General features: G+C 40.3%; 1 protein-coding gene across 1 annotated transcript in view; it reads right to left on the bottom strand.

Moving 5' to 3' along the window:
• LOC122803999 (extended synaptotagmin-3-like) overlaps nucleotides 1–24,260 on the bottom strand; it is a 454,360-nt gene that overhangs the window by 127,835 nt on the left and 302,265 nt on the right. The gene's annotated exons all lie outside the window — the stretch shown is intronic.

Here is a 24,260-nt window from a genome sequence, read left to right as displayed (position 1 = left end):
ATGTTCAAAATAGATCACTGTCACAGTGTTCCTTACCACCGGGATCCTTACCACTGGGACTTACCACTAGGTGTCCAGCCTGTCCACACAGTATGTGTGGGGTATCTGAAGTCATAACAGGGAGGTGTTGAGAATAAGTTTGAAGAGTATGCTGTTGTAGCAATTTAAATACAAAAGAACCAAGTATCAGGTTTGGCATTTACTGAACAGACAGCCAATTAACTTTCCTGAAGGATAAGCAGTGGTGTTCCTGTCTAGAGGATGAGGTTATAAAGCAACAGATTCTGTTGAAGACGGATTGAAGGGCTGCGATGTTTCCTTATTTTTTGAGGCTGCTGCTATTAGTAAAAGGCTGCATTCAAGCTGGGCTAATAGGATGTCCTTGGTTATAACCAACCAAGCAAGCAAAGATAAGTGCAACAGGTTCTGGGCCCAAAAAATTAAGTCGATTTTTGCCCTTTTTCCAGTGTTGCCCGAAAGCTTAGGGGTTTCAGCTAGCCAGATGCCAATGTATCTGAAGGTAAGTTGTGGTTTCAATGTTATTCTCCTGGACTTTAGTTTTGAGAGGGGTAAAGATTTTACATAGTTTATTGTGGATCCTGAGGTTCAGTATAACGTTACTGGAGTTGAGACAGCTGTTGAGATGTAATATATCACTTTTTAATAGGTTTTATACAACCATGTCTTCTCCATACAGAGTGGTAGACTGAGTAGATCACATGGAAGCTTGGTAATAAAGACAGGAAATAGTACTGGAGTAAGAATTGATCCTTATGGGAAACCTAACTGGATGGGGACTTCTGAAAAAGGGAGAAGTTATTTTTTTTAACTTCACTATTAACTACAGTTGTGTTGCCAAACTCGGTTAAAGACCTGTTTTCAAAATGTAACATTAATTTTGTTGACGAATGTGGATGAAAAGGTATATGCCAAGATCATGGCTGAAAGATTTGCTACTCCCAATTACTTTGCCTATGCACAGGCTGGGTTTATGAAAAGGAGGTTAAGGAGGTATCACTTGAGAGCTTTATCTATACTGCAAAAGCTCAGTAAAGATATCAGCCTGGATGTTGTAACTTTAATAGTCTCTGAGAAAGCAATTGACACTAATAAGTATTCTTACCTGTGGACAATTTCACATGTGCTCCGAATTCATTTATTCAGGAAGTTAAGGCCCTTTCAGCAGACCTTAGAAGATGTTAAGAATATGTTTAAGGAGCCTTTTCAATTATACAAGGGCACACATCAAGAACGATCCCCTTCACCAACACTTTCCCTTCTCTATATTGAATCCTCTAATAGGTTACTAAATGGGGAGGGAGGAATAAGTTGAGAGCACCCATAGTAAATACTTTATTGGATTTTATGTTGTTTGTTAGAAAACAATTTAAAATATATTTTTCAAGGTTTTTCATCAGAAGAAAATATTTAAGAAATTGAGTACAGTTAATCCTCCTTTGATTAATACACAATATTTTTCTTATATTTGTGAAGCTGAATTATATGACTTGTTTTATAAATCTGGTAATTTGGGACTAAAACAGAAGTAGAAAAAATTCTACAATTTATACAAAAGACAATTTAACACACTTAATTAAGCAGCGTCTCTGATTTAAGATTCATGAGAGCAGATAAAGGGTATGGTACAGTAGTAATGAAAGTTGCAGATTACAGACAAGCTATACATGTTTTATTGTCAGATATAAACAGTTAAACCAAAGTTTCTAAAGAACATGTTAAAGAATGTTATCAGAAAACAGATTTGTCTTTATTAGACATGTTACATCAGTTATATTCCAGTTGATTTGTTTGAATTTCTTACAGAACAGCTGCAGTTAGGCTTTCTTTTTGGAATACCCAAGATACACAAAGACATGGCCCACCCTCCATTTAGGCCAACTGTCTCCATACCTTACAAAAACAGCTAAAATACCTATTTATTTAGACAAGATTTTAAATCCAATAGTTCAAACTAGTGAATTTTATTTGAAAGGTTTCTTGGTTTTTTTAGAACTTTAAAATTATTCATTTACAGGAGAAAAAACAACAGTACACTGCGACTACATTGGGAATAGATGGAAGCACTACTAAAGGGAATGATACATCTTTTAAGAGAGCATGTATAGTACAATATGGTCCGTTCTCATGCCAAGTGAAAAATATACTTATTAATAATTGGCAAATTATTTTAATGGATGATGAAGCACAAAAAACTTTGGGTCTAAACCACACTTTGTCTACAAAATGGGGAAGAATCTGAAATACATATTAGAAAACAGTCATACACAGTCAACTGCAAATGAGAAACATACCAATAAATGTGGAGTATGCAGACAATGTAAATACATCTGTGAAGATAAGGTTTTTTCTTTGGAGAATGTGAATAATACTATAATTAGACCTACACAAGGCAATTGTAAAACTAGTATGATTATTTACATAGCTAAGTGTAATGTTTGTCCTGCATATTACATAGGCAGGACTGAGAGACAATTCAGGAAAAGGATTTACTCACATATTTATAGTATTAGAACCAAAGATGTGAAAAATGCCTTATACAAACATATCAGTGCAGTAGGCACTGAACATTCTTTTAAGTTCGCAATCTTAGAAAGAGTTAAGATAAATCCCAGAGGGGGCAATATAAAAAATATATTGGCATATAGGGAATATTGGTGGCAAATTTACACTGATGCAATGACGTGGCCTGGAATAAATGATTATATTACTGTTAAGCCATTATTGATGATAAAAAGTTGATGAAGGGCTTAGTTCTATATTTTCATATTTTTTAGACTTTGCAATATATCAGCAAAATTTATTATAGTATGCATGGATGGATACAAGCAGGTGGATCTATTTTATAGATTTTGAGTCATAATATGTTAGTAAAATGTTTTTTATACATATTAAATGTTGGTTTGATATTTGGTGAAGTTCTAGGTATATACATACACATATAACTGTACACAACCTCACATTTTATAATTTTAACTCAATATGTTTTTTATGTAACAGTAATATTTTTATTATATAGGTATTCAGTTTATAACTAGGGAACAAGCACTGTAGCTTTAAGGATATTACTGTTTTGGCGCCAATTTGGTGTATTTAAAAATGAATGACAGGTTATTTAGGCTGTTCTGAGGAAGCTCGTGATGTACGAGTGAAAGCGCTTAACATTTGTATCTTGTATGGTGATTAAATTTTAAACTACTAAACAGTTTTTGTGAGCGACAATTTATTGTGGCGTCTATTTTACGATTTCAAGTTGGTGAACCATTACAACAATACTGTTTTGTGGATTACAGCGTTCTATTGTGGACTGATTTTATCCAGTTCCGTCCTTTATACGAGTGTCAGCAGCGGTTTGTACTGTTGTTTTTTCTTCCAAGTGTATTACAAACGCTGAGTTCAGGAGTCGATTTACAGGAGAAGGAACTTTTTTTTTTTTTATGTAATATTGATGTTTGCTCTCTTTAAACCTCAAATGAACAAGGCTTAGAATTTGTTAGGCTTTATCTTAAACATGGCAGACAATTAAAACAAGATGTTACTATTATTTGTCAACTATTGGAATTAGTACGAAGTAACAATTTCTTTTTGTTTGATAATCCCCCGGATTTACTAATCTTCCTTGTAAGACTAGATTAGTCTTACACAGAAGCACCAGTCTAAGAGTATGACGGCAGCACACCATGCATATTAATAAGGATGCACTGCCTCAACTGTGAAGCTTACACGGAGCGTGGATGAGTGTAGGGGGCGTGTCGGATTGCCGAGCAGTTCTAAAATCCACGTCCCTGCAATGAAGAAATGCCGCAACTTCCAGTTACATGAGCGAGTCCACTCACATGTGTACAAGGTAACACTACACTCCCCCATATGTTAAACAACTGACAAAATTAAAAATAAAAATAACTTTTTTTCATCCGATATAGCTACCTGTGTTTGTGTGGGTTTGGCCCATTGCTTAGCTACAGTTAGCAGCTTAGAGACCAGAAGAGGATAATAAGAAAAATATATGTACATTAAGCAAAATAGTGATAGCGTAGTGGTTAGAGCCTTCGCACAAACAGGAGGCATTCCCGGTTCGAGTCCCACTACTGCACATTCTATTTTCTGTTGGAAATTTGTATACAAAAATATTTCCTGACATTTTTTATGTATAAGTTTTGTAAAAAGCATTGAAATGTTAAATGTAGTAGTGAACAAATTTTATATATAGATATATATGAAGGTGAAATGGTTATGCATTCTGAGGCATGAGTACCCTACTTTAAGCAATATAAAGCACTGCTAAGCACATTTTACCAGTACTGCCCATATTTAAAACCAATTGCGCACGCAACCACAACGTATTTGTGAGTAGCTGCGCACCGTGCTAACCAGCAACGTTGGGCAAAGTCGGGCAAAGTTGAGCAAAGTCGGTTAAATACAGCCACACCTCCTTTACTCTACCTTAACCAGTCAGGTCTGCCCAGTAGGAAAATAAAAAGCAGTGACAGGGCTCATACTCAGGATACTGTGCACTACATAACCAGTACTTAACCACTAAGCCATGACAGCATTTCATAAACATGCACTTTCAACAGACACATATCTATCAAAGGAATTTTAAACATTGCCAACATCAGCTAAGTAGGCATGCCTACAGCTGGGTTTTTCCAAAAGTGGCCAATCACAAATAAGTGTGGGAAATGAGGCATATTTAAGCTCCACAGGTGGGAATACTTGCTATAACTGGTTGTAGCTTCCTTCTGCAGTCAGCATGGCCGGTGTTGGAGAAGGCACTCTATTTAGAGGGCAACACTGGGGCATTGAAGAGTCCAAAGTAATGGTTTGGCTCCTAGTCCACAATCATGAGGAAAGACTTCTGTGGGGCCAGTACCAAGGTACCCAATATAAAACGGAGGCCTGGAACAGTCTTGTCCGTGATCTCACCAGTGCCACTGGTGTTCCTCGGACTGGTGAGCAGGTCAGGCACCATTATTCTGACCTGAAGTGACGTAGGGAGGATCAAATGGACCAGGGGATCCAGGAATCCCATACAATGCGTAATGCCCCAGTACTGAGTAAGTAGCCATTGTATTAAGTAGTTAAAAATTGCTATGCTTGTCTATACTATGGATAGGTATGTTTTCAATATCACTGCATTTACTTCACAGCTGCAGGTGTCCGGGCTATGAACCGGCAAACCTATGAAGATAGGCTGCAAAGGCTGCGTCATGCGGCAGGTTGGTAATTATTCTGCATGTACTGTTATATAAAATAAATGAGAGAGCTTTCAAAAACTCTTTTAACCCAATAAATAAAGGTGTAATAATCCTTTAATAAAAGTATGATTCATGGAGTGCGTCTGTGTCATTTTCTTTGATATATTGTTGTACTGTTACATTCTACAAACAGCAGTGTTGTATTAAGCAGTGTCAACCCACACTTGGGTAAGCCCATATAACATGGATGAAGGGAGTGCCAGTAGCTTGTATGCATATGTACAGCCCTCAACTGTTGGTTCATGGCCAGCATGTACAGGTTAATCTGGCACATAAATAGCTTGGTATTGTGTTCCCCAGAAATGTCAGTGTGCTGCCAGAAATGTAGGGAGCTGTTAACATATAACTGATACTTTCACCTGAACATATCTAGATCATTATATGAAAGTAGATCTCTGTCAGTGTACCATCTTAGCAGTAGTGTGTCTGAGCAACTCTCAAAATATGTTGCAGTAACATCTGCATCTTGGACAGTTTGTATGCAAGATACAGCTCATGTATATAATGATCTAGCAAAATCCAATTGCACAATATAAGGACATTGGGTAGTGTAATAATACATGTAAGAGACATATAGCTGCAGTTAATAGGAATGTAGTGAAAACTATAAGGATATATAAGTTGTTAATTGAGCTATCTTTTCCCACCCTACTGTATGTGCATAAAAAATGCAATTCCACACCTCAATCGGCATGTCTAATCTCAAAACATTTGGACATATGTCCTATTGGTTTATAAATATTTACATTTATTTCTATGCATGTGCCCTGTTAAAATACCACAATATTGGTGGCCTGTTGTCATCAATTCAACCTGCATGCTGTTGTAATGTCCACGATTGTTCTATATAAGCATGTGTTATGGCTGCTTTTCAACTGTTGAAAATCTGGTGTGTTGGTTTAATGGGAATACTTCTGCATGCTGTTATAACTAATAGGGAATGCTGTTGACTGTTACTAACCCATATCTTTATTAAACATAGTTCATATGGGAAGCCCAGACTCAGCGGACACACCTGTCCCACCCCTCAGCTGGCCATGGCACCTGGCACCAGCAGATCTGGTGCCCAGCCTGGGACCTCCTCCTCCTTTGGCCCTGGGCCACCTTCGGGTGGAAGCGCTGCAGGGGATGGGGCTCGGCCCCACCGTGCAAGCGTGGGTGGAGGGGCACCTATCACCCTTCAAACGGTTCAGGCTGTGGTGCGTAGAAAGATTGAACGTTCTGTTGCAGAACCTCTATGCCAGCTTGAGGCCCGAGTGGTGCAACTCTCGGGTCAGCCTGCCCCTCCTACACAGCCCCCAGCACAGCCACCCTTCTGGGCCGTGAAGGTGCAGTGGTGACTGCCCATGGGTGGGGACCTCAGTCCCACTGTTTCCATCTGGGGGCTCATGGGCTTCCGATTTCCAAACATCCCTCCCCGTCAAAGGTGTTCACCCACCACGTGTCATATACTGCCCCTGTATGTGTCTTGTTTGTCTTGTCTGTTTACCTCCCCAACCTACCTCCCCAAATACCTACTTCCCCTACCCCACATTCCACTCTCACCTGAAAAAAAAAAAAAAAAAAAAAAAGGGGCAATCTGCTTCCAAAAAAAAAATTACACCCCATACATAGCTGCCCATTTTGCACAACTGTCCACTGGACACATGAAATGTTATTTAACTGGCATTACAACATACTTTGTTGTCCTCACCCCTCTCTCAGGGGTTGATGGTTTCATATCTACCTCCAAATTTATTGCAAATGCACAGCTGTTGAAATGGACAGCTATGGGCCTTCCCTATACCTGTCCTGCACATCTCGAGCTATTTTCTATACTGCCTTTCCCTTTTTTGTGCCCATTTTTCACCACTTTCCTATCTCACCATTTTTCTTTTCTTTCAAAGACATGAGCGCTGGGGTTAGTGGGAGTAAGCACTATTAAGCAGTAGTTAGTGGGTTTGCTCTTGGCTAAGCATTGCTAAGCATCACGCAAACCCACTTACAACTGCTTAAAAGTGCCTTAGTCACTCTGTATGTAAGGGCCCTTGGTCTGCTCAGGAGCAAAATAAAACACCTCTGTAAGTCTCGAACCCGGACCTTGCACACACTACACAACATGAAGAACCACTAAGCCACAGTGGATATATTATTTTATTTATTTATTTATTTATTTTACATTTGTTAACCGGGCTAGTCCAACTGGAACTATTTCCATTTTCAGCAGAGGCCCGGGGAGAAAAGCTCCACAAAGACATAGTAACTAATTACATAAGATATCAAAGGAAAAATAGGAATATTCAGTGTACAATAATGTACTCATTGTTCTTGTAAAAAAAACACAAGCATAGCTTATTTAGTTAAGTAAACATCATAAGAGAGGAGAAAGGACATTTAAAGAAAGTATGGAAGTAGAATAGATATTTATCTGAACTGAGAGTAATAAAAACAAAGAAAATACAAAGAAGAAGAAAAGGTAAATGATAGGAAGTAAAGGAAGTAAAGTGTAGTGAGGGAGAGGAATACAGAAGTTACAGAATCAGGATAAAGGGTAATAAAGAATACCGGGTTTCAGTCTTAAGGATGACATCAAGGTGGTGCTTAAATAATTATATTGTGCGTCAGAATGAGTGAATATAAAGGAAAAATAGGAATACCATACCACACAACTTGTTCAGTGGATGTTGACCAACAGTTGTTGTGGGATTAGTTGTTGTGGGATTACATTACATGACTGTGATAAGAGAAGCAGCCATTCTAGCAGGAAATAATGTTACACTGTCACTTTACAACCCCACACAATATCACAGCAGGACAAACACTGGCATATCTGTTTAGGGCAGAGGCCATACCTCCCAACTGTCCCTAATTTTCAGGGATGTCCCTGATTTTGACACAAATTTTAGCTCTGTCCCTCTGAATCCCTCTGAAAACTACGGACTATGGCCAGAAAGGTGGTGAATTACACTTAATGAATAATGACAAGAATTAAGAGTTAGACACTTCTTTTACATCAGAAAAGGTGTATTAGTTCATATGCTCTGATTCTCTCAATGTCTCAACTTAATGGCACTAATATTTTAAAAGTGTCCCTGATTGTCCCGGACTTTTTCTTGACTTTTCCCTGAGTCTGTTCAAATATGTACCCGATTGGTTGAGAGGTCTAGCAGAGGCCGAAACACAGAGGCATATCAGCCTTTCTGCTGTTAAACACTGTGCAAATAGCTTTGGAAGGAGTTTCGGAAGCATACCCTTATGTAGAAATACAACACTGAAATACAAATGGATGTAGCCATGTACTGGTCACAATCAACTGTAAGAATGTCATTGCTCTATTGCTGAAAAGAAATGTGTGGTGCACAGACAAAAAATAACAGGCTATCCTCTGGCTATCATGTGGATAGGTCCACAGTTGGGAGTTAAGCAGACAGACTAATTGCCTTGATAAACTAACATGTACACAGCAACCCTGTAAGTCCAGCAAGATAAAATCCACACAATACTACTTACGCTCTCTGTACTTCTGCAACCCTACCCAAATGTAGAATATACCTGTGTGTGCAGGGTCTACCAAGGATGTAGGAAAGCATACTGAAATGTGTCCAGTTTTTATGAGCAGCTTGTGCTAATGTCAACACTAAAAAGGCACAAACTGTTTAGAACTGAGTAAATGAATATTCACAGTATAGCAGTTCACAAACAATTCTTGTGCCAAAGGAATATGTCTCAATAACTAGCTTTGTATGGCAGTTAATTGTAACAGCTGAAAAGAAAGTACATCTTTCCATGTATCTTGGGGTAGCATTTTGAGGGGTGAGTACATTTCTACACTGACAAGTCGGTACTGGAAGCAGCAACATTAGGTCTGAGTACAAAATGTAAATCTCTGGCTACACCCCTGGCTCCTGATATAAGAACTATACCAACCTTCTGTCTTAAACAATGATGTCCACAGCAAACAAGGATGATCGCCATCTTGGAAAGCTGAAAAGGCCATGCCTACATGAGTCAGCAATTTATAGCACTGGGTTGCACAGCAGACTGCATGCAATTAGCAAATTGGCCACTAATTGGTGCAGAGGCCATCACATGCTCATGTGCAAATTCCTACAAAAGTAGGCTGCAATCTCTGCCAACAAACTCAATCACTCTATTGCAGAGACTGACAGAGAGAGAGAGAGAGACAGAGACAGAGAAAAGGAAAAAGAAATATTACCAAATCATACAAAGGAAAGGTATGTGACACATATGTATTTACTGGCATGTAGTAGATGTTATTGAAGAATAGTCTGCATAATGTGAACCATTCATATGTGGCAGCAGTACTTCTTTATGCACAGATGTTCTGCTTAACTAATGCTATGGACAATACTGTGTGTACCTGTGGGCAGTGGGACATACCTGTGAAATGTGTAGCTCAGCATTAAATGTCAAAGATCTGATCCATGTTATCTGTGTTCTGTACAGTAGTGTGGCCAATGGCTGTTGGGGGGATTAGCGCTACCATTATATAAACATGGGTGTGACAGAACACATGCATGATAGCCAAGTGTAGCTTAGCATTGCCAACTGCTGTAGCAGTCTAGTATGCTTATCTAGCATCTGTTGCCATATATACCCCCCAGTGTTAGTCTGTGTTCATATGTGACACCTGTTTGTGTTGCAGCAAGGCCCAACAGTTCAGCTGTGAGGTCCAGGGACCTATAACAGTGTGGACCTTGTGTGTGTATGCCACACACATACGGAGAAATATATGTGTGCCATATATATTCACATATGTATATCTGCATAGAGCGGGGGACATATTGCAACAGTTTGTGAAGGGGGGAGATATGATGGTGAAGGTTAGTATGTGCATATTTGTATGTAGGTTTTAGTGTGTGACAAACAAGACAGCATACAGTGCTGTTATATGACATGTGGTGGTTAAACACTGTGGGTGGTTTGTTCAGTTTGCAATATTGAAGCCAGTAAGGCCTGCTAAAGCTACCTGGGCTGTGAACACCTTCAATGCATTTATCCCAAGACTGTGCGATTTTATTACATTACTGTACACCTTACATAACCCAGCCACTGGGGATGCACAAGCCAGTGCATTTCTGTGTGCCGGTCCCAAGCCCGGATAAATGGGGAGGGTTGCGTCAGGAAGGGCATCCGGCGTAAAACCTCTGCCAAAATTACTGATGCGGAGAAATTTTCATAATTACATACCGGATCAGTTGAGGCCCGGGTTAACGACTGCCACCAGTACTGTTAGCCAACAGGGTGCTGGCAGAAATTGGGCTACTGTTGGCCGAAGAAGAGGGGGAAGGCATGCCCGAAGGCAGGAAGAGAGGAGGAAGCTTAGGAGTGTAGTACTGAGGGTAGGAACTTTGGATGTTGGCAGTATGACTGGTATAGGGAGAGAGCTAGCTGATATGATGGAGAGAAGGAAGGTTGATATATTGTGCATGCAAGAGACCAGATGGAAGGGAAGTAAGGCCAAGTGTATAGGAGGTGGGTTCAAATTGTTCTATCATGGTGTGAATGGCAGAAGAAATGGGGTAGGGGTTATCCTAACAGAACAGTATGCCAAGAGTGTTTTGGAGGTGAAGAGAGTGTCTGATAGAGTGATGTTTATGAAGCTTGAAATTGATGGTGTAATGATGAATGTTGTTAGTGCATATGCTCCACAAGTTGGGTGTGTGATGGATGAGAAAGAAAAATTTTGGAGTGAGTTGGATGAAGTGGTGGTGAGTGTACCCAAGGGTGTGAGACTAGTGATTGGAGTGGACTTCAATGGGCATGTTGGTGAAGTGAACAGAGGGGATGAGGAAGTGATGGGTAGGTATGGTGTTAAGGAGAGGAATGCAGAAGGTCAGATGATTGTGGATTTTGCGAAAAGGATGGACATGGCTATGGTGAATATGTATTTTAAGAAGAGGGAGGAGCATAGGGTGACGTACAAGAGTGGAGGAAGATGCACACAGGTGGATTATATCCTATGTAGGAGGGCCAGTCTGAAGGAGATTGGAGAATGTAAAGTGGTGACTGGGGAAAGTGTAGTTAAGCAGCATAGAATGGTGATCTGCAGGATGATGTTGGTGATCAAGAAGCAGAGGAGGAGTGTGAAAGCAGTGCCAAGGATTAAATGGTGCAAGTTAAAAAAGGGTGATTGTGAGGTGGAGTTCAGGGAAGAGTTAAGACAGGCACTGGGAGGCAATGAAGAGTTACCGAACAGCTGGGTAACTTACAGCAGAGCTAGTAAGGGACACTGCTAGGAAGGTGCTTGGTGTGACATCTGGACAGAGGAAGGAGGACAAGGAGACATGGTGCTGGAATGAGGAAGTACAGGAGAGTATACAGAGGAAGAGGCTGGCGAAGAAGAAGTGGGATTGTCAAAGAGATGAAGAAAGTAGACATGAGTATAAGGAGATGAGGCGCATGGCAAAGAGAGAGGTGGAGAAGGCTAAGGATAAGGCATATAGAGAGTTGTATGAGAGATTGGACACTAAAGAGGGAGAAAAGGACCTGTACCGATTGGCTAGACAGAGGGACAGAGCTGGGAAAGATGTGCAGCAGGTAAGGGTGATAAAGGACAGTGAGGGAAACGTACTCACAAGTGAAGAGAGTGTGTTGAGTAGATGGAATGAGTACTTTGAAGGGCTGAAGAATGAAGAGAATGAGAGAGAGAAGGTTGAATGATGTGGGGATACTGAATCAGGAAGTGAAGCAGATTAGCAAGGAGGAAGTAAGGACAGCTATGAAGAGGATGAAGAATGGAAAGGCTGTTGGCCCAGATGACATACCAGTGGAAGCATGGAGGTGCTTAGGAGAAATGGCAGTGGAATTTTTAACCAGATTGTTTAATGAAATTTTGGATAGTCAGAGGATGCCTGATGAGTGGAGAAAAAGTGTTTTGGTACCTATTTTTAAGAATAAGGGTGATGTGCAGAGCTGCAGTAACTACAGAGGGATAAAACTGATCAGTCACAGCTTGAAGTTATGGGAAGAGTAGTGGAAGCTAGGTTAAAAAGGGAGGTGATGATTAGTGATCAGCAGTATAGTTTCATGCCAAGAAAGCGCACTATAGATGCAATATTTGCTCTGAGAGTGTTGTTGGAGAAATACAGTGAAGGTCAGAAGGAGTTGCATTGTGTCTTTGTGGACTTAGAGAAAGCATATGACAGGGTGCCTAGAGAAGAGTTGTGGTACTGTATGAGGAAGTCGGGAGTGGCAGAGAAGTATGTAAGAGTGGTACAGGATATGTACAAGGATAGTGTGACATTGGTGAGGACTGCGGTGGGAGTGACAGATACGTTTAAGGTGGAGGTGGGCTTACATCAAGGATCAGCTCTGAGCCCTTTCTTATTTGCAGTGGTGATGGACAGGTTGACAGATGAGATTAGACAGGAGGCCCCGTGGACTTTGATGTTTGCAGATGACATTTTGATATGTAGTGAGACTAGGGACCAGGTTGAGGAAACCCTGGAGAGGTGGAGATATGCTTTAGAGAGGAGAGGAATGAAGGTCAGCAGGGCTAAAACAGAATATGTGTGTGTAAATGAGAGGGAGGGTAGAGGAATGGTGAGGATGCAGGGAGTAGAGTTGGTAAAGGTGGAGGAGTTTAAGTACTTTGGATCAACAGTTCAGAGTAATGGAGAGTGTGGAAGAGAGGTGAAGAAGAGAGTACAGGCAGGGTGGAATGGGTGGAGAAGTGTGTCAGGAGTGATTTGTGACAGACGGGTACCAATAAGAGTGAAAGGGAAGGTCTACAAGAGGGTAGTGAGACCCGAGACCAGCTATGTTTTATGGGTTGGAGACGGTAGCATTGTCGAAAAGGCAGGAATCAGAGCTGGATGTGGCAGAGTTAAAGATGTTAAGATTTGCACTGGGTGTGACTAGGATGGACAGGATTAGGAATCAGTACATTAGTGGGTCAGCTCAGGTTGGACAGTTTGGAGACAAAGCAAGAGAGGCGAGATTGCGTTGGTTTGGACATGTGCTGAGGAGGGATGTCGGGTATATTGGGAAATGAATGCTAAGGATGGAGCTGCCAGGTAAGAGGAAAAGAGGAAGGCCTAAGATGAGGTTTATGGATGTGGTGAGAGAGGACATGCAGGCGGTTGGTGTGAAAGAGCATGATGCAGAGGACAGGAAGAAATGGAAAAGGATGATCCGTTGTGGCGACCCCTAACAGGAACAGCTGAAAGAAGATGATGATAATGACTGTACACCTTACATCCTTTGTATAATTAATATTCTCACTATGAAAAGTGAAATGTATATGTGCCTACATATATATGTATATGTAGACAAATGGATGTGTATATACAGATTTATATATACTCATACACACCTACATCTACTTGTTGCAATAGATTCTCTGTACTGTTGACTGACTGTGATGGTCAATATGTTTGTGAATACCCCAAAGATATGTATCTGTGGGATAGCTTAGTGGGAAACTGTTTATGTCATGGTATTATGGGGTCCTTGCTTTGATCCTAGCAAAAGCTGTGTATTCTGTTGCTAGGCAGAACAAGTGCTATTGCATACAGTGTGCTTAAGTCCCTTGGCTTTAACTAGGCTGTGTCACTGGAGGCTAAAGCACTACATCTATGATTATTGATTGGTACCGATGTTGAATGCAAATCCTGTGTGTACCGTAGTACTACTTGAAGCTCTGGGCCTGTACAGCAAAGTATGGTGTATGTCCACATTGCTTGCATCCACTGTTTTGTGTGGTCCCTGTATTCATCACAGATTACATTTCTCAAGATTAAGGTTGTGTAAGCACTGACGCACAGTACTGTATAGTACACACTGAAGCTTATCTGGGTTGTCAGACCTTTGTGTCCTGTAATTATGTCTGATGTGTGTGTGGGTATGTCTGTAACATGTCCTTTGACATATGAGTGGTAAAACATATAACTGCGTATCTAGCAACATTGATAGTGTACTACAGCAGTATGTGACCTATATTCCCAATTGTGCACATATTTTGGCCATGGGTTTGGCATTAGCAAGTTGTGTGGTATAATAGTAATACATTTACTGGACTTTACACTGATTGTGATGGATGATATACTTCTTTACACATCAGCTTGATGTATATCTGCTGTGGCTAGGTGGTGCATCGTGTTGCATACAGTGTGCCAGGTACTCTTGTATAGTCCTATATAGTGATTTATTTTGTTGCTGTGGAGAACATGGTTCATTAGATACAGAGTGAGCAAGCCACTTTCAAGCAGTTGTGGGGTGAGCAGTGATAAGTGGCAGTTACAGTGTTTCACTCTCGGTTAGCTTATAGGTTGCTATATATGGCAGTTCAGTGATATCTGTACTTTATACTGTTAAATGTGCCATGACTTGCTCAGACATATTGTATTTATGTCTTCCAGGGATCGTGGCCCATCGCAGGAACCCCAGTTACAGTAGTGCTGAAGATGATATCAATACTAGCAGTATGATTCAGCACTACCGTCTCATGTTCTCATGAACCAGCCAGGACTAGCAGGAGCGTACTGCAATGTGGTAAGATGTTGTGCGCAGGGTCAATGAGGTAGGCCTGCATAACCGGACATATGAACAGGTAAGCCACCTCTGCAGTGATCTTCTCAGACATGTCCATCAGCATGCCGCTGATGTGCGTAGACAACAGCTTGCAACAGGAGGTGGTGTTGATATCCATCCCCCACTCACCAGACTGGAGGAGCTGCTCCTGAGCCTGGTGTCACCTGCCCAACAACAGCAGCAGACATACACCATGATGGAGGTTGGAGCCACCCAGCAAGCAAACATGGAGCATGCAGGTAACATGGCATATCTGTAGACTACTGTTATCTGTATTGGTAGATCATGCATATGTGAGATGTGGAGTGTGTCGTTCAAAGATGTGGAGCCTGCTGTGCAATACTGATAATTTGGAACATAATCTGTAGCCCTGTGAATGTAAACTGCTGTTGTACTGTAAGATTGCAAACACACAGTAGCAAGCCACAGTTGTGGCCACTGAAACTGTCTCATCTCTACGTAGGTCCCTTTGGGGTGACATCAGGGCAGCAGACAGATGCTGGTGAGTATTTTCTACATTTATTATTGCAAATAAAAAGTGCATGTCATAGTTAAGGTGTAGGCCATGTACACATGTAATGCACCTACCCATAATGCATGCTGTGCATGTTTGGTGCAAGAGCACGCACATCTCACTAATGTGATTAGCTGCCTCAAACACATGCAATACCCAGACCATCTCAAACAAATGTGGCTAGACTGTAGTGACCATTGGATAGGCACAGTTGATACTCAACATGCACATAACATACACATCTATGTCATACACAGAGCATTTTAACATGCTACACATAAAGGATTCCCAAACCCTCTGTAAAGACGCACTCCAGTATCCAAAATCTCATCCACACATTACACATAATATACCTGAGGGGTAGAGGCCTATCATGGGGCATTTAAACACTCTGTAACACACTACACATTCATGTCAGGGAATGCTCCTTATTGGCCTCCTTACAAACTCACGTAACAACTGGTTGCGAAATGGTGAATTTAGCCAAGGTAATACAGTTCCGGCACAGCATGATTAGTGCTGGTTTGTGAAACATTTGTATCCTTGAGTGACTACCTAATGATGAGTTTATAAATTCTAGAAAATGTTGGGCAAGGGAGTTAGTACATGAGTAGTTCTTGTCATCCCAGGCAGACAGAAACTGGATCCCCTTTGAATGACATCAGAAACGTAGCCAATTGCTGAAATCGAGAATTTTTTCTTTATACCGTGGTATCATTCTTTATGAGGGCAGGATGCTACTCAGAGTCAGGGTCATACCGGCCTGGGCTACGTGATCAGAGAGCTCTTCCATGTCTCTTTTCATGTAGTCCACGGAGGTATGGCTCAGGTCATTCACACCAACATGGACAATGACAGAGTCATATTTGTACTTGTCTGAAGTGACCAGAGTGCTTGTGTTATGTGGCGGATCCTGGCACCCGACAGGCAGATAACAGTAACCTTCTCCTTATTCAGTCTAGTGAGTGGGACGTCAGTGTGCCTGACTAGAGCGTCACCTATTACTAGTATGTTGGGTATGTTATTTTGCCTTAAGGGCTGTGACTGCATGGCACACTGGTTTTGTGAAGTATGTGTTTCATGGTTTGTATTGGGTGGAGGTTGCTTGGTTGTTTGCTTTGGAGGTCTCTGTTGGTTTTGCAGATTTTTATTTAGAGCCTCTGAGTATGTTTTCATGTAATTATGTGCGTTTTTTGCCGGTGCTGGTTTAATGGGTCTATGTGAGATTGGTGGTGTGATGCAAGTATTTCCCTTCTCCCCTTGACTTTCTGATCCAGTCTTGGGTTGATTGAGCTTAGCCTCCAGTTTAGCTGTACAACTGCATCTCTCGCATGTATTAGTGTTTGGTGGTAGGAGAAGAGGGTTGTCCGTGTACATGAGGCAGTTGTAAGATTGCCTCAAAATGCCCAGATTCACCAGTTGGACTAGAGAGTACACCTGAAACTGCCCTTTGGACATGCCTGGATAGATACAGTAAACTGTTTTACTGGATGGCTGGTAAGGTCGAATAGAGAGCCTTGTCCTTCTGTACAGTACAGGAGGGTCTAGTGCTAGGGTTTTAAGTGCTTGCTTTAAGTTTTGAGCAAGTGCCAGGCTGAGAAATGAATGGCTTGAGTGCTTAAGTTGAAAGTTTGTCTAGTTCCAAGGGAAAAATTGAAGAGGAGACTTTGTGGAGCCGGGAATAGTTTTACCCTAGCTAACTGGCACTGACCAGCACGCAAAACCAGGAAAATGCGGTATTTTTACAGCAGGTAACTTTGGAGCCACTGTAGTGCAGAGGAGGAATAACCTAGGTTGGATAGACTATTAAGTAGTAAAGTGTGTGAAACAGTATCGAATGCTTTTGAGAGGTCTTGGAACATTGTTGCTATTAGGTGACCTTTGTCTTTGGCTTGGTTAATGGTGCTTGTAAAGGATAGTACTGCCTTGGATGTGATTTGGCTGAAGCCATGTTGAGTTTGAAAGACCAGGTTGGTTTGGCATAGATATTTCATGATTTGTTGGTGAATACACCTTTCCATGATTTTGGATAAAGGGATAGTCTTGATATTGGGCAGACATTAGAGATTTCTGTGGATTGTCCTCCTTTATGAATAGGTGTTAAATGAGATAGAATTTCCATATTGTAGGGACTGTGGCTTCAGAGAGTGACCTATTTATTAGGATGCTGACTGAATGTGCAGCTGAGTTGGCTGCAAGTTTTAGGTATTGGGGCAGGAGACTGTCTACTGACATGGAGCAGGGTTTTAGCTTGAGTAGCAGTTTTTTTTTTATTTGAGAGGCGAGTATGGGATAGAAAGTGAAAGCATTGTTGGAGCTATTTTGTTGTAGTGGTATTGTCATGGGATTGATCTTTTATGGGGGGGGGTGTTAAGGAATTGTTGTTGGTGTAGGTTGAGTTGCAAGTTATCGGAGTTTGTAGAGGTGAGTACGTCTGCTATGGATTTTATGTAATGTTTGTTAAATTCCTCAGCAATATGTGCTAGGGGGCACTAGGTGAGGGGGGGGGAAGTGGTCTTTGTTTGAGCCTGGGTTGAGGAGGGTAGTTATAGTGTGTCAACAGCCATAATCTTAGAAGGCACTGTAGAAAAAAATCAGCGCTGAACTAAGGGTCACCAGTCACGGTCTCGAGGGGGGAATCGGCCCCGACTGAACCGTGGTCCACACGATAGGTTCCAGAACCGTGGAAGGGTGCAATGCAGGAACCAAAGGAGTTGGCACCACAATTGGCGTCAGTACTAAGAATACAGCCCATCGGATTTGGGCAACTATCTACCACATTTATCACATTGCTTAGATCCGGTTGTCCCCTTTTGCATCAGACATACTATCCAAAAAGACAAGTTACTACAGCAACAAGGTGACGAAAATTCTGTCAAAAGCTGTAAACCAAGCAGAGAAAGATTAACACACAGTTAGAAAGATGGAAATTGATTTTTTTTAACAAGTGTGAGGTAAAGAATAACGAAGGGGGAGAAAAGGAGGAATACTAACAATGGTATGACAATTACCACAGTGGTAAGGGAGGTCCCTGTACCAACAATGGTACGAAGAATACCAAACTGGTAAGCAAAAGTAGAAAAAAACACTCTACGAGAGACAAAGGGCAACCAAAGCTATCAACGACTGCTACAGAAAGACTATTTGAAGAAAGGCAAGAATATTACAAAAATTAGAAAATTACAACTACTTAGCTTAGAGATGACTTGACACATCCTGTATACTACGTGGCAAATGAGATTTAGGTTGATTAGGAGAGGGGCACTATGGGTAAGACTTAGCTCGAGAGTTTTTTTTGCTGGAGCGAACTTGTTATATTGGCCAAGTCTGTTCCGAGGACGGAACAGAGACCCAACAGTAAGGAATGAATGAAGATTAACATCAGATATATGGTTTTGGAAAAAAAAAAAAAAAACTGGCTGAGAGATTGGACTTTTTTTTTTTAACTTTGTTAAACTTGTAGGAGGGCTCTAAAGCACATACCCCACTTTATGTTATTAATGTTTAGAAAGACACAAAGGGGAAAGTAAGTAAAACTATTTTTTTGTTTTTATTAAACTATATGTCATATAGTAACACAGATTTGTGTAGTATGTAGTCAAGGTATCTTAAATATGGGGTGAGGGGAAGTCTTTTCAGTGATTGCTGTGTACTTTAAATATTTTTGGATAAGTACAAGTACATAGTTTTAGCTTTAAGAAATACAAGCAGTCTCAATTTTGTGAAGTGTGTAGTCAGGGGTATTTTACGTGTAGGGGAGTCTTTTCAGTGGCTGCTGTGTGTGTTAAAGATATTAAAGTAAACAAGAACTTTTTAGCTGTAAAAAATATAGATTTTATAGTACAAGAAAAAAAAAGGCTGGACAAAAGCAACTGTAATGCTCATATGCCATGATCTTGGACTACTGGGGTGGGGTGTAAAGTGTACTGATTATATTATATGTAGCATTAGGATATTTTATCTTTTTATTTTACAAGGGTGAATGTCTAGATTACTGCCACAATAGGAATTTTTGTAAGCATGTAGGCTTTAAAAAATAAGCCAAAATTATGAAAGCCATGAAATGTTAAGCTTCTTACAACTATAATGAAATTAGCTTCCTTGTTTTTCACTGGCAAACATTCAGTGGAGTCAAGATGTGTGCAGCTGAGGACAGCTGTGCATTCTTTTTCAAGTGAAACTTAACTTAAACTGTAACAACCTCTCTAGAAGCCTTGATAATTTAATGCAGTAAATAGAGCAGTGCACAATTTAGTTTTATTTAAAAATAGCCAGTGCACTTTTTCTTAGGGCTAAAAGATAAAGTTTTGTAAAAGCACACAAGCTGAGTTTCATATCTGGGAGAAGAGTGTGAGAGCGAGAGAAGAAAAGAACAGACAGCAATCAGTGTATGTGGGAACACTGGCTGTAGAGCGAGTAACTTAATTTTAGGTTACATTATGCCTGTAGATGCAGCCATCAATTTGGGGCAATTGTAAACATCATGCTTTAAAGATATACATGGTTTTGTGTGCTTGTTCTAAGTTAATAGGGGATGGGGGTGTTTTGTGCTTAATTTTATGCTTGAGGGTTTTCATTAAAATAAAAACTTTTGAAAAATAATTCGACAGGTTCAAATGGAGGTGAGAAGAAATGACTGTACAGAAGATCAGTCTGCCAAACATTAGTGTAAGTATGAACACAAAAGCTGGAAATACACATTCAAAAAAATGAAAATGTATGTATAATAGGTGTGAACAATAACTTATTACGATGGCTATGCTGTCCATATTAGCCTGGAACATGAATGGCATTGCAGGTAGAGATAAAAGGGTAAAAGTATTAATTTATATTACGCAATGCAGAGTGCAAATAGCAATGCTGCAGGAGATGCATTTGGAAAGAAATGAGCATGTGAATTTGATGCACACAATTTCAGAATGGATATTTAGCAGAATATCAGGGAGAGAGGAAAAAGAGGTACTTGTACTAATTGCTAGAGGGGCTCTAACAGTGATATATTAGGAAAAAAGACAAACATTGTAGATTTGTGGTACTAAGGGGCTGTTGGCCAGGGAGGAGGATTACAATGGCATGTACATATTTCACCGAAAACTGCTCTTATGGAGCTTAAGAAAATTTTAGGAGAAATAATCAGCTTTCAGCAGGGATTATTATTTAGAGACAGGTACTGGAATTTGATTGCAATAGTGAGGATGTATCAGAGGATAGCTAGAAGGGAAATATAACAAAACAGGATAGATTTCTGAAGAAATTTATGAACATATTTGATATGAAAGATGTGTATTCAGCAGTAGGAAGTTGGACAGGTACAACAACTGGCTAGACTAAAGAGAAATTATATTTCACAGGAACATGAACATTTAATTGAAAGCTTTGACACAAATCCAAAAGACAAAATTACAGGGTAATGAAATTAAAATAAGACACTGGCACTTTTCCCACATACATGTTAAAAAAGAAGAATTTAAGGAAATGCATAGTAGAAATTATCTGAGAGTTATTAGGGAAGATAGAAATATTTATAGCTTGTGACTGCAATGAAATGAAAATGGAGTTTAAAAATAGGGTCAAAATAAGAGAAAGAGATATGGTTAAGATGTAACAGAAATTACTTAGAGGGGCTGGCAAATGTTAAAATATTGCAGAATAAGGGGACTCACAGAAAAAGAGGAGGAGCAAATGCAGAGAGCTAAAAAGAACATAAGGGAGTATTTGGATCATATGCATGAGTTTAGAAAGACTGCAGTCAAGCAACTATTTTTGATAGCTCCAAAGCACAAAAAATTAGTACAACAATTCAGGTAACAGAACACTGAAAAGCATTGTCGTCAAATTTAGGAAACCTATAACAAGAAAAATAACCATAGATCCAATAGAGGTTTGAGAGATACGCTGGAAATTTTATGAAAATGTGCATAATGCAAAGACGTGGAAATCAAGAGAGTACAAATGGTAATATTTATGGAAGGTTTAAACTATGCCAAGGTTAGAGGTAGACAAGGCTCAACAACTAACAGTTAAGATAGGATGTGATAAGATAAAAACAGTGATGTATAATCAATGTTCATGCAAGTCTCCAGGAACAGACTATATTCATGTAGAAACTTGAAAACTGGGAGGGAAGAAAGTAATGAAGATCTGGAAGATTTTGTTTACCAGTATTTTCAAAGGAGGGGAAGCACCAACATCTTGGAAGATAGCGGTGTTACCTAAAGATGGCAAAGACCTTTAAGACGCACCTTCATACAGACCCATTTCAAATTTTAAATCACGATTATAAAGTGTTTATGTCTATACTAGTTGAAAGAATGGCAAAGGTGTTTCCAAAATTGATGCATATGGATCAGTGTGGTTTTGTGGAAGGAAGGCAAACATTTGACAAAACTGATACAACAATGTTCTTCCCACTTGATCAATGTAAGAAAGTACTGCTGTTGTTGGTGGGTCTTGAAGCAGAGAAAGCATTTGACAAGAGTAAAACATGACTATGAATAGGGCATTGAACTGTTTGCATTCCTTGATACAATGAGGATAATTAGAATGATACATGAAGGCTCGGAGGCAATAATTAAGTGGGAGGGTTCCATTCAGATAAGCTGTGTTTGAACAGATGAACTAGGCAGGGATGTCCACTTTCCCCTTTGTAATTTGCTTTATATTTAGAGTCACTGGCAAAGAAAATAAGGGACTCAGAAATACAAGGATATAATTGGTATGATAATCAAGAAAAGTTGGCTTTATTTGCAGATTATATTATTTTGTACCTGATAAATCCAGAAAAGGACATCTCAGTATTGTGAAACATTTTGAGACATTTATTGAATGAAGATAAAACAAAGTCTACAGCCATAAATGATATACCCACACACAAATGTGCTCAGTAATACCTATATTTCTAGGCACATAAGATGAAGTATTTAGGAGTATAGATTAAAAATACTTGTCTTAAGGCAGCTAAGGATATGTGGGAAGCAATTACACAAAAGATGATACAAAAACTGAGAAACTGTAAACTCTTATTTAGGGATATGGATAGTAAGATACAATCAGTGAAAATTTTTTAAGCCCCCTTTAGTCTTGTATACAGGTCAGTCACACTTTTCCCAAGAAGAAGTTGTCGACAATTATTAATAAAGAATAGAATGAATTTATCTGGGAGGGAAGGAGGGCAAGAGTTAAATGGGATAAGATGATCCTTCCAGTAGAGCAAGGTGGTTTTAGGTTTACCTGATGTGAAGGGATATTTTAGAGCTACACAATTAAGGCTCACATACATAACAGAAACAGAATCTTATAATTCAAAGCTGAAAGGGATAATGATGAAATGGAGGGCAAATTCAAGAAATAAGGAGACAGTGGGATTCTGTATGCAGATACTTAAGGAGAATAGCAACAACCATACAGAATACTACTTTCATAAATTAGCATAAAGTATTCTAAGAATTAAGCTAATATGAGAATGGAAAAAGAAAAGTTTGCCACTAGGGATGACTGCAAGTACGGTTACAGAGAGTATGCAACAGGGGCTGGAACTTACTGGAGAAAACTGGGAAATGAACCAGGGTACTGGGAGCAAATATCTAGAGAGGGAAAGATAATACAATGGGATGAGGCCAAGAAGACATCCGGACTGCAGGCTAGAGACTGCCTTCACTACCTGGGAATGAAATCAGAGTACAGGCAAGAGAAAGAGCAGGAGAATCCTATGTGACAGACCTGCGCTGGTAGAGTTTTTAAATGAATCCAGGACAGAAGCTGCTGTTGAAAGAGGGATAAGTAGTAGTATGATGTGGACATCCTACAGAAGGGCCTCACTGAGACAGATGTCTGGTGTCAGAGCCATGGCCTCAAGCTCAATGCCAAAAAGTGCAGTGTCATCCCCTCTGGTAAAAACTCTGTACCCATGAACTACCACACAGGCAGTAATCTACTTAACACCGAATGCGTAATAAGAGACCTTGAGACCCAGGTGGACAGTAGTCTCTCCTTTGATAGTCACATTGCCACAGTAGTCAGGAAGTCCTTCTATGTGGCATACCTCATCATAAAAGGGTTCTCATCCAGGAAAAAAGAGGTCATTGTTCCCCTCTTCTCGACACTCATTAGACCCCATTATAGAGTACAATGCCCCTTTTGGAATGCACTTCACAAGACATCTGCAGCAGCTGGAAAGGCCACAGAAGTACCTCACAAAGAGGATTACTGACCTCAAACAAATGCCCTACACTGACCGCCTCAAAAAACTCCAGCTTTACTCCATAGCATATCGCCTACTCAGAGGTAATCTCTGCCTAAAATATAAAGCTATGTCAATCCCAGAGCTGTTGGACATGCTACACCTAAAGAAATCCCAATCCCTCCGAGCTACACGCTCTGGGGACCTAAACCTTGTCACCACAATAACCAGGACATGCTGGAGGGATAGATTCATGTCCCAGAGACGTCCCATACTCTGGAACAGGCTACCCATCTATGTCAAGCAAAGTTCTTCATTAGCACTCTTCAAGAAAAATCTTGATGAGTGGATGGGAAATACACCCCGGGGATCACTTCTGTGTCTCTGCTCGATAGCGGCACAGGAAAATAACTTTCTTGGGTGGCGTAAGTCAGGGAACCTTGTTGGCTAGGCTTACATAGGCCCTTGAGCCGATAGCCTAGTACCTACCTATGAACCTATGAGCATATAAGATATCACACACTATAAGAATCAATCAGAGGAGTTAGAAAAGAAAAGACTGGGAAGAGAGATTGGATAAGCAATTTGCAATGGAAGGACATATGAATGGCTCCTAAATATGCACCAAAGTCTAGAAGTCTTAGGCTTTTTGCTTAGAAGGTGTTTGCATAGGTATTTTTATACCCCAAGCAGATTCTAAAGACATTTTTCCTGAAGCAGATTGCAAATGTTGGGGGTTGTAATGGGGAAGAAAATG

The sequence above is a fragment of the Protopterus annectens genome, chromosome 6.part0 (genome assembly GCF_019279795.1).
Source record: "Protopterus annectens isolate FY-2018-M chromosome 6.part0, PAN1.0, whole genome shotgun sequence".
NCBI lineage: Eukaryota > Metazoa > Chordata > Ceratodontiformes > Protopteridae > Protopterus > Protopterus annectens.
The sequence above is the reverse complement of the archived record's forward strand: the minus strand, read 5'-3'. Positions and strand labels throughout refer to the sequence as shown.